The 16,861-nt window shown below is 42.2% G+C and overlaps 1 protein-coding gene across 4 annotated transcripts in view; it reads right to left on the minus strand.

The window, feature by feature from the left end:
• Nucleotides 1-16,861, minus strand: part of btbd7 (BTB (POZ) domain containing 7) — a 77,042-nt gene extending 60,181 nt beyond the window's left edge. For 2 of the 4 annotated variants that reach the window (XM_061239679.1, XM_061239656.1), the window contains exon 1: nucleotides 16,489-16,861. The gene's annotated coding sequence lies outside the window, so the exon portion shown is untranslated. Of the gene's footprint in view, nucleotides 1-7,113; nucleotides 7,210-9,877; nucleotides 9,951-16,488 lie in introns of all 4 variants that reach the window. The other 2 variants (XM_061239671.1, XM_061239665.1) reach the window with 2 other exon arrangements.

Raw genomic sequence — 16,861 nt, forward strand, 5'->3', positions numbered from 1 at the left:
ATCTTGTGTCTGGGGGCTTGTCTCATTCAGAACACTTCTGGCAGGAGGGGGGAGATTCAGTGTCATCTCTGAGCGGTTTGAAGTCTAAATTCATCCTGACGCGTTACAGACTCAAATAAAAAACATTCAAAAGCTCGGGAAAGAGAGCTTCCCAAAAATGCCAGTGTGTTACAAAGGGCAATTGCACGCCCTCCCACAAGGTTAGTGAAAGTCAGCATTTCTTTGTATTTTTTTTTCTCTCTCTCTTTCTTTTAAAGGTTGGGGAGTGGAAAATCCAGACTGAGAACAGTGAGCAAAGGGACGCTCACCACAAAGAGGGGCTCGTCCACACGCTGGCTTAGGGGCTAAGCTTTTCAGCCCCGAGCGCTCCTCCCAGGCACACACTGCCAGGGATACGCACTGCTGTGCAGCATGCTTTCTGAGGAAGGTTTGCCTCTCACAGCTCCCTTCAGTCAATTCCATCCAGCTCTGGATTTTTTGCGAAATGGCTCCAAGTGAGTTTGTGTACAAATATGGGGCAGGCAGTCCCGCATGTCTTGTGTGTGTGTGTGTGTGTGTGTGTGTGTGTGTGTGTGTGTGTGTGGCGCGCGCATGTTGAATAGGTCTGGGTCTTGTATAGATCCATACTGTTCTCTGCATTATGGCTATAGACTCTGGGGTGTAGTGTGTTCACAAGAACCGAGGGCAAGAACTTTGCGCCATATACCTTCTGCTCCAGACAATAAACCTTCAAAGAAATCACAACCTCTTGATGTACGTATATAGTTAAAGAAACAGAAGGCCTCGGGGTCCGGGGAGCAATCAAACCGCCTCCAGACTGACCAACACCCTCCGTCTAAGGGAAGAAAACGGAAAACTAAATATAACCGCTAGGAAATAACAATTATTTTCAGTTTACAGAGCAAGGCATTCCATCAACACACTGCGGTTAGAGGAAGAGCGTTTTTTTATTTGCCAAGTTAAACAGAGAAGCAAACAATTGCGCAAAGCCTGTCACAGTCCCCTGCAGTAAAAAGAGGGATGAGAAAGCTATATGAGAAAATGAAGAGGTAAGGGTCTGGGGCGATGGTGGATGCTCTCCACTACACTGAACGAATGCGTTTGCCTCTTAAGAACCCAAAGCGCTATGTATAACTCTCAACACAATACTGCGATACGAACTGGCCAATCTGCATTTGGCAGGTCTATCCTCAAATGCATTATACCCTCAGTATGAAGAGCAGCCCCTAGGGCACAGAACACTTTCAACGTAAACGGAGAGCTCAGGAAATGTTACCTGAAGCCACTTCCCAGCTGCGCAGGGGAGGATATGTCCAGGGTGACATCCAGGTGGCCTTTTGTTAGCTTTCGATGAAGGAACATATCCCAGAGGAGCCGTAATTGACCTTGTGCGGGGGCAGGTGTGAAACCGTTTATTTGCAGAGCCGTAGGATGGGAAACTTTCCTTTCTCTACGTGGAGCTCAACGGGAAAAATGCCATTTTCACCCAAAGAACAAGCATGTCACACCCAATGTAGGACAAAGAGAGATAAGCATGTTTTCTTATGTCATGGTTATAAATTAGTACTATAGAGTATTTTACAATGATCGATTTCCAAAGAATCAGAAGATGAAGATGATTTTTTGGTTTGAGTTGTTTATGATACGACCATTTTTATTTATCTTGCCATCTGGATTATTCATAGAGAGGTTCAGACAGCAGTCATTTTCGTGTTCTAATGACATCATTCTGATTTCCAAAGCACTCCATTTTGATAAGTGCTCAAAATCAAAATAAAAGTAGGAAAATTGCTTTTGTGAGTTTTCAAGGGCGTTAGAACTAATAGCACCCTGTTATTGAAACTGGCAGTAATCAGTGGAATTGCAGTCTATGTGCTGAACTTTGTACGACAAATTTACAGGATGTGCCCAATTAATGAAGACATGACTAGGGCTGGGAATTGCTTTAAAAATAAAAATCAGTTAAAATCATTTCAATACTATTTTTTTTGGGGCCCAGTTATAATCATAATCATCATGATCTAGCCTGAAATTGCATGAGCACGATGCCGGGAGATACCTGTCAACGCAAATTGTACAGCAAGCACACATCATATGCAAACTAATCACATGCTGAACTGTATTCTAAAAATAAAACGGTACTTTTCATAAAGTAATGGTGAAGTGACTATCAGCTAGTATCTTAACATTACACCTCACCAGCTTTGTATTTGTCAGGAGGGCAAATGTTGTATTTTGTATTTGAGTTTTGTTCATTTTTGGAGCCTGGGAAGCCATTACACATTCATTTGCATTATTGCATTTCACATTATCACTGTCCACTTTAGAAAAACGCGGGCAAAACTTTAAATTCCATCGAGCATTAGGCAATTGTATTGATTCTTCTAACTTACTAGGTGTACAAGCTGATAAGAGATGGAGAACGTAGCAGGCAGAAAGTGCAGAAATTTGCATATTAATTCTGTACCCATTCATTTGTATACACTGTAAGACCCAAAAGTCTGAACTGAAATTTGACAGATTTTGGTCAAGGTCAGCTCCATCAAAAGGTCTCTACTTTTAAAGAAGCATATTTTGGTCCCCGGTCATGACATCATAAAACACCATGCACAGGTGCTTGCCGAGCTCTGTAAATATACTTGTGTTTTTCCCAGCTTTCTGTGTGACTGACTGAGGCGCTGGAACGGTCTAGCGCCTGTTCCTCCAGTTGAGAGAATTTAGATCGTGACAGACATTTTGATTCTTGCCACCAGTGTAATGAAAATTTCTTAGTAAGAGGAAATCCTGCCTACCTCAAGGATATGAAAAAATAAATAAATAACAAATCAAGTCACTTGGGGCTAAGAAAGACAGACAAATATCAGGGGAAGGTTTTCCTTGGGATGATCAAAGATTGAACAGAAAAATCTGTAAATGCGAAAAATCTGTAAGTGTGCACAGGAGGAAACCAAAAAAGAAACAATATGAATGACATCCGGTAAAATCATACAGCAGAACCTTACACTGAATAAGGGGATTCGGAAGGTGAAATTACTCACTTGACAGACAGAAAGTAGCCTGTATTCTTCAGATTGGCCAATCTATTTAGGACATTTCAGTAGCAATGGGGCCTCGCGTATAGACACTGACCCTACAAATGAGAATCGCTCAGACTGAATGAGGCCAATTGCAGAACTTTGTGAAATTCCTCACATTTAGTGGAACTCATGGGCTGTATATCCTAAAGCAATCGTCTGGGTGCAAAGCCAAGTGGTCTACCCTGAATAAGTCCTTGAGTCAGTGAACGGCTACGCAAGCGCAAATAGTAAAAGCCTTTGGTTTTCCTCCGCCTCTTCCTGGAACCGAGGTTTTGTCTGCAAGCCTCTACTGCGTGTGGCGAAGCACTGAGCTGGCAGTTTTGCGGTATGGCAGCCTCACGTTGCAAATCTTATTCACAATTACCAATTCAGAGGTTTTCATTCAAATAGTTCCACACAATAGCTTACTTATTTTAGATTATGCAGCGGGGCCCGAGCTCTAGCGCGAGAATAAGAAAATGTTGCCACTACTGACATTTCAAAACCCATTTGGTTTCAATCAAGATTGCACGCAAAATAAAGGACACCGTCCAATGGCATGTACTATTGTCCGCAATGCTGTCCAGATAACAAATGCCATCAACCCCGGCTGCACGGCAATAAACATATCTATCTACCCATTTCCTATGACACCAATTCCTAAGTTTTACAGTATTCAAACACATAGTTCCAACAAAGCCAATCAGTATATGCTAACCTCTAATTTGTGAGCACATCACAGAATCGATTTCCTTTATTTTATTTTGTGCTTATTATCTCCGCGGTTCAATATATATCAAAGCAATATTTTTATCGTTCTATTCTGACAAGTATTTAAATGCTTAGCATTTATGCAGCTGGCCTGTCTTGGCACTGAATTATGCAAGAAGTTCTACGTGCTCAGTAATTGTTATTTGCGAACACACTTGTTGTACATGAGCTTGCGTGCATATGCTGAGCTCTTTGTCTGGAAAAGGGCAATCTTCCTCACAGATAAATAAATTAGTAGACGAAAGGACCAAAACAGATTCACACCAAACCATAACTTTTCTTGTTATAGTTCAATTGCTTTATTGAGGTTGAATGCAGCCGCTGGAAGAGGCCGTCTCAGAGACAAAATGGCTCCGGGTGTCCAGCAAGTCTGCAGTGGCATAAACATGCCCTCCTCTACCACTTCAGAGAAGGTCAACGTCCCAGACAGGCAAATCCAGTTGGGACTGATGAAGTCTGCTAGACCCCCCTGAAGGCGTTTCACACAGGAAAGGGAGGGCAAGACTGCTGTTCTGCAACTTTCGCTGTGCACCATCATCAAATGTGCATTTTCAGGAGCCTTTAAGCAAGGCCGACCTCGATACTTGGTCTATATAAGATAATGGGGTAATGGGGAATTTTGTTTCCATTTCTTTGGCCTAAGATTAGCTACATTCTGTCTAAATGTAAACAGAAACAGTCGTGGGTGAAAACCATTCAGTGTGAAACACATGCAATAGAGGAAACGAGGGAGGGGACAAATTCCTATTCATGGCGCTATATAAGAAAACTGTACAATTCTAAGGAGGAACAGTAACTAAATTGGAGCAGCAAAAAAAAACACGGAACACTCGATAAGATCTTTGGACAAAGAGGGTTAAGCACAGGAATCTAATGCCAACGTTTCAGTCACAAAAGTAACTCCATTCACTGGTTTATTTAGTTTGGACTGAAATGATAACAGCAGATGCGTCTAGGAAGCTATAATTCCAGGTGGAACATGTTGCCTGGCCCTGGAGCAAGGTTAAAATAAAATGTTCCAAATAAACATGTAGGCCCAGAAATAACTGCACAACTGCCAAAACACAATATGAAACCATTCATGATGAATTCACACAGCAATTTTTCAGGTGATGGGTCAAAGCAAAAAAGAAAATTTACAGGATTTTAAGGACACCTCAAATTTTGTGATGTCATTTGACATTTTGCTCCTGGTTTTTCCATGGTAAAAGCCATACACCTTTGCTCTCACAAGGGCCAAAGAGTCGACAACGGGGTAAGAAATTAGTGCTGACGACGCTAGGCTGGCAATCCCGTTTTTAATATAAAGTCAGCGTAACTGCTGTATTCCTGAGAGTGCGGTCGGAAAGTCCCTGACACTAGCCTAACAAGCCACCAAATGCTGACAAAGCTTTTTGCAACCCTTAATTTTGCACTTCACCTTTAAACTGTTATTTTTCCAAGACCAAGCTGCTGTCAGAAGGCAATTTCGTTTGCACTGTTCATTTGCACTGGGCACATTAGCCGATTGATCCGTGAAGCCCATCGGGCAAATTTCAAACAATTTTTGTGTGTTCTTCCTTTTGCATTTCTTTATCCTAAGGCCGTTTTTAATTCCAGATTAGTTCATTCAAACTTTACATGTTATTTTGCTAACAGGGCTTCTAATTACCAGGTCCAACCCTCATTTGCAGAGATATAGGCTTGGGATTGGACTAGCCCTAGTGTTCAACTCACTTTCTGAGGCCTTATATATGCATGGGGACATTCCACTGCCACTGACAACGCATAGCAGTTGACACTTGAAGGAAAAAAAACCAGACTGTCTTCATTCAGTGTTCTCCGAGCACAACTGCTTGACAAATGAATACCATTTTATTGGTCTAAATGTGGGGAGCATTTCAGGATAGTTGGGACATTTTTAACATGAAATATGTATAAAATGGTGACACCTCCACTCTGACATTTAATTGGTTTTCAACCAAACTGCAAGACATTAATGTGGTACTGTGGGAACGGGGGAAAATCACTGAAATCCTCTTTCCCGTAGATCTTTGTGCCACAGTTCAGCTAACGGGTTCATTAAGAGCATTTAATCACTCGTTAGGCTAATCACTATCTAACAGGCACATAAACGACATACCCTTGCCACGACCAAGCCGGTGACTAATTTCATTTGTCTTTCATTAGCCTTCCCGCTCAAAACCGTCCCGTTCCTTCTCCGAACACTGACTCAGTGGAAGCAACAGAGAATATGCTTTCCTGCTCAAAACCGTCCCGTTCCTTCTCCGAACACTGACTCAGTGGAAGCAACAGAAAATAGGCCTTCCCGCTCAAAACCGTACTGTTCCTTCTCCGAATACTGACTCAGTGGGGGCAACAGAGAATATGCCTTCCTGCACATTTCTTCATTCCGTCAGGTCGGCAATTTATCCGCCGAGATTCCTCCGAGGATTTACAACACATATTTGTCTATTGATCCGAGCAGCTCATCAAGCCTTTACTGCGAATCAATGTGTTATTTAGGCTGTTCGTCCTTTCATCTCAGATAAAGCAACAAAACAAAGAGCTTGATTATATTCCCCGATCGCTTCCGCCCGATCTGAAGCGCGGCATGCAGTGCAGCGCTGTGGTTACCTGAAGTGACCCGTATCCAGAAGGCGATGCCTTTAATTCATAAATTATAAACCGTACGTGGTTACACATTTTGTGCGCGTCATGCCTTGTGCAATCCTGCACGCTGCATTCCAGCACCCAAGTCTGGCGTTGTTAGAAGAGAAAAATGTTCCCCAGTCGCACATGCAATCGGTCAAGCCAGCGGCGAGCATAAAAGAGCAGAACCCCCGTACGGCCGACGAGCAACAGGGCGCCAACACGGACGCTTTAAGGCGGAAGTCTGCAGGAAGGACAGGGAGATGGGCCACTGTTGCTAGTCGAGGTTTAAAAACAACCGTTGGTGGTTGATGGGTTGAAGTGAGGGGAAGTGTGGGGAATAACAAGCAGGACTGCTCTGTGTCGCCTTCCTCTTGGTAACAGTGCTGATTAATGAGCCGCACCCGGGGCCGGCCTACCGCCATCAGAGCCGCTAACCGCAGGCCTGCCAGACACCTCCGATCCCGCCATCTTCAGAGGTGAACCTCGGTCCTTACGTGCATCTTTGAAGTGCAGTCAACTGGTTTCTGCCGTGCTGGAGGATGCTGGTGTACTGGTCATGTCAAATATAGCATGATTTTTGTGCATGTTTTTCAGCGCAGGAGTGAGAAAGTTCTCTAGCATGGCAGTTGTAGTGAGAGCTCTAGATGCTTACTTGACTGGGCTTCGCTTTGATAACTAGGATCATGGCATCATCCACACCTTTCTCCGACGAGTGAAGTATCAGACGCAAGGGTTCCTGCAAAAGCTCCTTTAAAGATGGAGGGGGGGGGGGGGGGGGGATTAATTTAATGTAAACACCATAAAACTGAATGAGCACCAGTCATACAGTATAAAGCCATCTACTTTTATAGGGAGGTATTATAGAAGAGTGAGATTAGCTCATGCAGTAATATTTTAATGGCAAGTGACCTCACACAGGAGTCAGCCCTGCCTGTCGAGGCTGTAATTCCACAAGGCCTCGCCAGCCAGCCAGCCAGACGGTGAAATCCCCGAGCTCAACACGTATACGTCGAAACATGAACTCAAACAGCTGGCTCCACACCCGCTCATCATCGGCGGCGCCAGGCCAGACGGCGAGCACGTTTTCCGCTGCTGCCGCGCAGGCGAATGCCAGAGACAGCCCGGCACCGTCGACTCTCAGCCCGCTCGCAAACGCCAGATAAAGCAGAGGACCGTTTAGGAGTCCATTTTAACTTTAAAATCATATGGGTGAAGGGGTGGGAATGACATTTCTGAATAGCTGATATCAATGAGTCATTATTCACTTTTTATGCCTTGGAGGCACCACGAGTCATACGAACCAAATGGCTGGGGTCTACTAGTGCACTCTTTGGACATTCAAGTGTCGGGGGAATGGGGCAAGTTATGTTCATGGTCATGCACATTGTAGGGCGTCTCGGTGGCGTAGTCGGTAGAGCACTGTCGGCGGTTTGAATTTGGCCGCACATCCTGCCTTTGCCCCGCTCTTGTTTATGTACACGGTACTGTCCAATAAATCTGCTAAAGCCCTACTAAATATCGTTCAATTATTATAATTTTATTTCTTTATTTTTATAAATAGCACATTGCAACAGTACGATAAAGACGTGATGTCACGTTGCAAACAGCACATGCGAGACGTTTCTGTAAGCCTGTAATGGAGTCGGAATCCAGAGATTCAGCCTCTGCTGCATCTGGCTGCACTTTTAAATTAAGGAATATTGGAAGTGTAAACTGTAAATGCCAGTAGAGACTAGATGGCTCGGGTAATTTAAAAAAAGAAAGAAAAAAAGAAAATAAATATATTATCAAGAGCCTACAATGCTTTGAATAAACAAATTAAATACTATTTTAATCAAAAGAATCAAGATACGGTTTGGAGTGGAGTACCCTTGAACACAACTTTCGAGATGAAGATGGAAGGAAAAAATTGTCTACTGTTACAATGAGCAAGCAAGAAACAAATTGTGAATACAAATAATTAGTATATAAATATAATATATGTAGATGTTACCATTTTACATTTAAGCTCAGTAAGTTGCATTTTAGACTTGCTCAAGAATTTATGAAAACTGCATTTATTCATTTAAAAATCAAAGGTCAGAGTCATTATTTTTTGGTACTTTAAGTAACACTGGTGTTGTTGCTGAAGTAATATTCAAACTTGGCCTAATTTAAATGCATTCAGAAACTTGCTATTCATTTCCCAAGAATTTAAATGACAATGAGTGGCAAAACTGCTTCGTAACCTAAAAAAAAAAAGTTTATTTCCATCTCCGAACTGCTGTGAAAATTAATGATGCGTAAAAAATGAATTCAGTGACCATATTATGCATGTCATTGGGACGAAGGCAACAGAAAGTATTCTACGCAAAGCTACAGAGTATGACCAGTAAGCGTTTGAAATCGGGAGTGAAATAGGACACCATTCCTGAGGGTGATGCAAGGTAAAAAAAATAATGTAAGAGAAAGGAAGAGGAGTTCATTATAAGGATACAAATCCTATTCAAAGAATGGCATAGCTCAATCTGCTCACTGTAGTAGGGGGGAAATATAAAAAATGAAATTCTGTAGGCAATAATTCAAACAGGAAAAAAAGCACCCTCACGTATTGTGTCATTTTGATCTCGCACAATGCACTCCATTTACGGTATTTCCCTACATGCACTCCCAACTGACCTAAGACAAACTGTGGCTGCATTCTCGTCAATTCTTCGGTCCCACGCGCTCTGCCAAGTGAACACTCAGACCAGCGTTTCGCTGAGGTCACAGAAGTACCCTCTCGTTCAGCAGGGCAAGGCAAGGGAGGAAACGGAAAGTGTAAATCTGGGACGTGTTCCAGCCTCAAACAGCCCATCGAGGCAGCACGCAAAGCTATGCTAAAAACGCTAGCCGGCTGACCTGTAGACCTCGGTATGGCCCTGCATTACAATAAATATTGTGAATGACGATGGCACAATGGCACATTAGGAGCAGTGGATGGAGATAGCTCCGTTCCGCTGATGGCTAGCATTTCTGGGAGCAGCATGATGATTACAGAACCGGGCTTATAACTCAAAGGTTGTGGGTTTGAGTCACAGCGGGGGTGCTGCCGTTATACCCTTGAGCGAGGCACTTACCCTGAACTGCTTCAGTAAGCCATCCGGCTGAACTGTATGCATCTGTGCAAGTTGTATAAGTAGCTCAATGTAATTCAATGTAACAAGCTACAGAAATCCAAATGTCTTCAAGATAAACATCTAGCTACAGTTACACCACGCAATATAGCAGCCTATATCCAAACATATTTTGTATGAAATACGACAAAATATATTCAGTGCAAAACTTGTGTGCTTTCCATTTATAATAACCATAGAACTGAAAGCACCAACACAAAACTCTTCCCCATTGTACATAACCATGCAGGCTCGGCCTAGGAAGGGCGCCGGAGAGCTTACCTATATCCTGTGATTAGCGATACTGCCCAGATTGCCAACTGCAGCAGCTGCCACCCCAATTTAAAGGGCAAGACTGTATGGAAGTAAACAAACAGAGAGCCTGCTTGAGATGCAGCCTATGAATCACCTCAAGCGCCATAAGGAAAGTGCTTGGAGTGAACTCCAAGGTTACAGCTCATTCACAAACTCCTGTTCAGAACCTCACCACAGCCCTGAGGAGCTGTACCAAGTCACACCAAGTCATAATGGCTGAAATATTTAATATGCTGTTGAAGGTCTTCTTTCAGATTTCATACTTTGTCAGCAGCTGTGTTTGTTTTCTCCCTCAGGTTAGTAGCAGACTCCACAAGCTTAAATTGTCCTACAGCAAAAACTCGGTGGTAAACAAACAGTGAGCCATGTACCTTCTCAAACAAACCGTTCTAGAGACATTTCTCCATCTCTACAGCAAATAACACAATGCCACCTACACAGGCATTCCAGGAATGCTTTGCAAATCAATTTTCTGTCCATCCTGCTGTGCTACGATTCTGCTTCTGTTGTGACAGTTACCGGAAAAGACCAGAATCCAGACTAGTATTGACTGAGCCGCAGACCCTAAGAACAAAAGGGGGCATGACACAAGCCCACACTCAATGACAGATAGCTTCTGCACAATGCAAAATAACTGCCTGAACTCCTGTGTGTAGCTGGGAGGCTATGCTGATCATATCAATGACGCTCCTGAAGTGCACTGGCCAGCCTTAAGATCAGAACATAGAGGTCATGACTCTGTGCCTGTGAATGGACAGATTATTTTGTCCTCTTTCCACTGTTAGGAGTAACAGAAACAGAAACATCTTTTTTCTTTTTTTTTTTTTTACAACCACAAGAGATGTGCCATTATGCAAAAAGGACATCAAATGTATTTTTTATTTTTAAATCAAAGTACAAGCTTTTTTTAAACAGCTGTTTTTGAGCCTGTTTAAAACACAATCCTCCATTGTTCGGTCTTAAACAGTGGCTTACCCGCTGAAGAATAATTACTACCATCAGCCCTGTGAAGCTTCCCGCTTTGTCAGCGTCCTCATTCTTCCACTTATGAAACTTCAACATCCCCTCAAGCACTCGGTCAAAATATGTGACTACCAGTGGGGGTCAAAGAATTGGTCAAGGCCATCTTTTAATTACAAACCTTTCATGAAAAAATAAAAATAAAAAAAATAAAAAAAACCTAGCTTGAGAAGCATTCACCGAGGTCAGCTTCGACCTTCAGCCCCAATGCTGGTCTTCAATAACCGTGTGAAGTTGCAAACGCATGTCTTCCACGAGCGTCTCCTCCTGGCAGTATGTTCGCGCGCATGTGAAGACCCCAGCTGACTGACATTAACAGACTGATTCTTCCATCGCTTGTCAAGAAACATGAAGAAAGCCGAGAAGAAAACAAATTAATCTGTCAGGGAGAGTTAAGAAAGCTGCCCGCGTGGAGCGGGGAAGTGAGCGGTGAGGGCGGATCAGAAAACCACAGGTAGGACCTCATCAGCGCCACTGTCGTTCTCCTCAAACATTCCTGACAGTTCAATTTCAGATAGCACTTTTTCACCGCTTCATTTTTCTCTCGCACATGATTGATGGGGCATTTTCTGGAGAAGACGGGATGACTGTGGGCTTGAATTTTAATATTTAGTGTCACATTTTGCATCACTTGTAGTTATGAGTGTTTTTTTATTTCTATGAATAAAGGCAGTGCGATATGAGTAAAACATGCGATATGCGATAACGTTGAATATTGCAATGATAATATGACTTGCGATAAATAAATACTGAAGAGCTCACAGTTCTAACATCTTTCCGCCTTAGGTACACTGCTAAGATAGACCCCAGGCAACAAATTGGCTATGCTCACTGAATAGAGGGGGAAAAAAAGAAAAAAAAACTACTTATTGAAAACTGCACATGAACAGCCAATAGATTTAACAGAATATCAGTTTAAATGCACACTACTCATCGCAGTTCAAGCAGCCTTTTGCGATGCGTTTAACTTCAGGTTCATTTTGCAATGACGATAAATATACGATACATCATGCAGCCCGACTATGAATCCATGTCATAATGGGTTTATTCCTTATTGTCCACACGGTACAATTTAAAGGCTCATAGATGCACATGGTCTTAAAAAGATTATCCTCCCTCCATAACAAAGATATCTTCCATGATTTCACATGAGTAAATATAAAATATGTAGATTATAAAAACGCTGGCAATTTGACTGCTCATTAAACTAAACTGGTTGTAGAAAGGATGGAAACTGATTGTTTAGTTTCAAAAAAACAATAGTTATGTCCATCTAAAAATGGTGTGCTCACCAAAGACAAGGAGTCATAAGCGATAATTAAAATCTTTGTGAAATATACTGAGAACGCAGTAATTAAAAAGAGTTTTACATCCTACACAGTGCTTGTGAAAATGAAAGCTTCCAAAAATTAGAACATCTTTAATATTAAGAAGGACACTCAATGTTTATTTTTATCCCCTGGTCCACAAAAAAGGGGTGCATATTTTAAAAATGTAGGACGAACACGTTCTAGCAAGGCTGAAATCAGGAGTCCATGGGTGACGGCCTGGTATTTTGCACAAGTAAATCACCAGAAGACATTACATTACATTACATTAATGGCATTTGGCAGACGCTCTTATCCAGAGCAACATACAACAAAGTGCAAAATGCATTCCCATAACCAGTGTGCTGAAAGAACCTGGAGGGAAGTACAATTTCAACTGCTACCAGTACAACAAAGATAAGGACTAGGGCCTATTTAATCATCTGAATTTATTTATTTTTTCCTAATAATACCTCACCACACAAATATATGAATAAAAAAGAAAGATTAGCAAGGAGGACAACAAACATCCTGCTAGTTAAAGATTTAGCCAAAGATTCTGAAATCAATTCAGCAACATATTCATTCATGATTAATTGGTTTCACTGAATGACATCATACCATTGTCGGATCAAAGCAAAGGTGGGAAGCTGCTGCAAAACTATGGGTGTTTATAAATGAATTCATTATGATGCTGCATTACATATTCTCACATTAAAACTGTGGAGCGGAGTTTTTAGAGGAAGAACCTGGACGAAGCAGCCCTGGTTAATGAGATTGGCAGTAGCCCAGCTGAGATATGAAGCCAGTGTCCTCCTCTGATCAGACCACTGCTCCATTCAAGCCACTCTGCCAAAACTCCGTCAGATCTAAAGCTGCACTCAAAGCAAAGAGGCATACTCTGGCCTAACAGCCATATTCTGCTGCTTGTTCCAAGACCCAGAATCAACCAATCACTGCCAGCTAAGTTGCAATTCAGTGTTGGGTTTAAATAGATTAGTCATACGGAAGGGAAAACAGCAATGAACAAAATGCAGCGAAACCTCTACTGCACAGGACCTTCACTTGAACTCCCATCTGGAAGCTAAACAATGCTGCAGCACACGTTTTCCTCTGTAGACTACTGAGGAATTTCACCCAGTAGCAAGAGTGAGGGAGACGTGCTTGCAGGCGGAGGTCTCTGCATGCAGCCACGACAGGCCGGGCTTTGACAAAAAAACAGGCAGGAATCCATAAGTGCCATCTGCATGCTCTTCATCTTTGTAGCAGTCAGACGTACACATGCACTTTGCCTTGTTGACTTTGTCGCAACATGAAATCCCTTGCCTGGGGCAGCTATTGAAATTAACACCGGCGCAAGTTTGTAATTTAAGACATTCAAGAGGGCAGACAGCACTTAACTGCTACTCTCTTGGAAACCCCCAGGTCTCTGACTATTATGCACTACTATCTTTCTCATGACAACGGCCCATACCAAACAGATTATATTTGCCTAATCCCTGAGAGTTTGTGTTCTGCGGACACAATAGATAGCCACTGTAATAATATTCACTTTATTAGAACTGTATTACCATGCATTACACTCCTCAACCAAAATCCAAGTTCATATGCAGTCGTGAGTAATCTCCATCAGACAGAGAATTGGAGAGTTAACAGGTGGCACCTGCTAAGATGTGGCATATTAACAAGAACATTGATACACTTCGGGCGTCAATTTGAGAATAAGAATTAATCCACAGATATGGCTGCCCATCTACACTCCAGAGTTCCATAAATTACACTGTCTAATTAATACTATGGGGCCCTGGGTTCAAATTATATTCATACGAGTTAATTTTGAAAGGCAGTCCTTTCAACACCAGAATGAGGTACCACATCCTATTCTTAAAGAGATAGCTACTATAAGGAATTGATTTAGCCGTACATTCAAATAAATGAAACGTCATGAGAAAATAAAATAGTTCAAGTGTACAACCTAAAATGCCAACATTCACAGAACACCGATTCTTCACTTGATGTGGAGGTGGATGAGCATTGCTAGCTACTACTACTATTAGTTATTAATAAGGGGGGGGGGGGACTGCAGAAAGAATGCAGGCAGATTAACGCATGTTACACTGTCATTATAATCAGTACACCAGGTGTAGGATAACTGTATGCGAAGGTATGACATAGGAATGTTATGTACACCATAGCGTCCGTATGCTAAAAGAAAACCTCGATCATTCTTCCTGAGTCCACTATAAAGGAATATACAATGCAACTAACTAAGCTAAAAAATTAATCAAATCTGTTCAACTAAAAACAGTTCCAGTGGATTCCAAAGACTTGTGTAATTGAAATTACAAAATGTCCAGGGTGGTTCTCATAAACAAGCAAACTTGAGGAAGCTGCGGACCTCCATTTCAGCAAGATAATGTTGCCGATTAAAATTAGTAACCACACATAAATGTTACCACACGTAGCTAACGCAGCACTGAACTGGTGAACCCAGATGGATACTTAGCTAGCTAAACTAAGAAACCACAACATTCAGAGACGAGGTAACTTAAACGACAAGTATAAGTTAGCTACGCTAGCTTGCTCAACAATACAATATACTGCCATATCGGTCACTGTCATCCTGAAAACACACTTTTAAACCAGTTGACCTTATCAATTGTTTATTTCATAGCTATCCGATGCATCTACCTAGCCAGCTAACTATTGCTAGCTACTAACTACTGTATCTTTCATGCATTAACGTAGCTAGCTCATAACGACTCTAACGTTCCGTCGCTATCGTGGAAAGCCTTGAGCATCGTCAGCTAAGTTAACTAGTTAGCAAGGTGAGTGTCCTTGCAAAGCCAACTCAGAGCTAGTAATGTGAAAACCCAACGTTAGCTAGAAGACTCCGACTAAGTTAAGTTTAGCTAACTGTTAATTAACATAGCTTGCCAAGTTAGCTGCAAGTTGGCTTTCCTGCAAACTGGCAGATCAAAATACCCTTTTAGTGCTCGATACCCAATGTTAGTTAGCTGTCCAAAATAATGAATATAGACTAGTTCGCCAGCTACATAAAGTAACGTTAGCCTAGTTGCGATAGGCAATTCTAAACGCGTAATGATTGATTAGCTAGCTAGGTAAGTTACCTTTGAAATAATTGCTGCAATTAGCTATTTCAAAAGCTAGCGTCGCTGGTTTAGCTAGCTAACTAAGGATAGCTAACTTACATTTATCTAGCCTGCCAAGTTATCCATTAACGACATTAACAGCTAATGTTAGCTAGTCTATTGCGTCAATGTCCTTTTAGAATATGATGATGTTGCCATTCTCCAAACATAGCTAGTTAGTCTCGGCAGAATTAAAACGGAGTTGACCAATTTACGTTAGTCTAGCTAGCTAACTTAGCTAAATAAAACGCATTGCAAGCTATGACTGTTACCGTTACCTAGTTAGCAATCTAACGTTAGCTACATCTGCTATGGTAAGCTCGCTAACAAGAAGCTATCTAGGCTAGTTAGAATAACCAGCAATAGTAACCGCTATTATAATAAGCCTGGGTGGTGGGACAACTGGGTGTAGCCAGTTAGCAATAGGATTTTACTATGCTCTAACAGTTAACCCTTCTAGCCGTCTGTCCCGAATAATACAGGCAACAGCTTTGAATATCAACATAGTCTAGGTAGTGTTAGCCGGTGGCAGAAGACCGAGAAGCAACGTTAGCGAGATCGTTCGTTCGCTTGGCTAGCTATCGAGTTGGTTAGAAATAGCTAACATTTGCTACGTTTTAGACTCGGTTTCAGCCAACCTTGCTAACGACGGGAATCATACAGTTGCAAGACTATAACATCGAGCTCGCGTCAGCTAGGGTCTAACGTTAGCTAGATAACTTACCTTGCTAGCGCTAGATTGAGGACGAGCAAGCAAACCGAATCAACCAACTAACGTTAACGTTAGGTAAATGTACAACAAATGCTAGCTAGCTGGCAAGTCAGTAATATAAACAAGATCTTTAGCTAGCTAAAAACCGTATTAACATTTCTATAACGCTACCTGCTTAACGTTAGCTAGCTGGCAATATCAGTTTTTACTTGGGAGACAAAACAAGTTTGAGTTGCCTGACTAGCAAGCTAACTAGCAAGCTAGCGTTACATTATCTTTGTAGCCAAATACTTCCCAAAGAAAATATTGCAAATCAGCTAGCCAGTTAACCGAAAACTAAATCTAAAGGCAATCCGAACGGTTCAAAGTGAGTAAACCATAACATACCTAGTCTGATGACTCCACGATGTATTGCCTTCTGCCTTGCCCCCTCCGTCTCAGATCTTTCAGAACAGAAGCTCCGTCTTTCTCACTGGCTCTCTCCGTTGCCAGACAAGTTTTTGATCCCCTCATAAAACGACATAAAGCCAGTTAAACACACATCAAACCCCCGCACACGTTTTCGCCATTTCAGAAAACCTCACACAAGATTAATTCCACTTTGCCTCGACTTTTCCAAGGATTTTAGTCCCTATTTTTTCATTAGAGAAACTCAAGACGGGGGGTCTCCTCCTCGGCTTTATTTTTCTGCAGCCCGTAGCCTCCGCGGCGCGTGGTTGGGTGGCTGTTGCGGCCTATCGTGACGCTGCTTGCTGCCTGG

The sequence above is a fragment of the Conger conger genome, chromosome 1 (genome assembly GCF_963514075.1).
Source record: "Conger conger chromosome 1, fConCon1.1, whole genome shotgun sequence".
Taxonomy (NCBI): domain Eukaryota; kingdom Metazoa; phylum Chordata; class Actinopteri; order Anguilliformes; family Congridae; genus Conger; species Conger conger.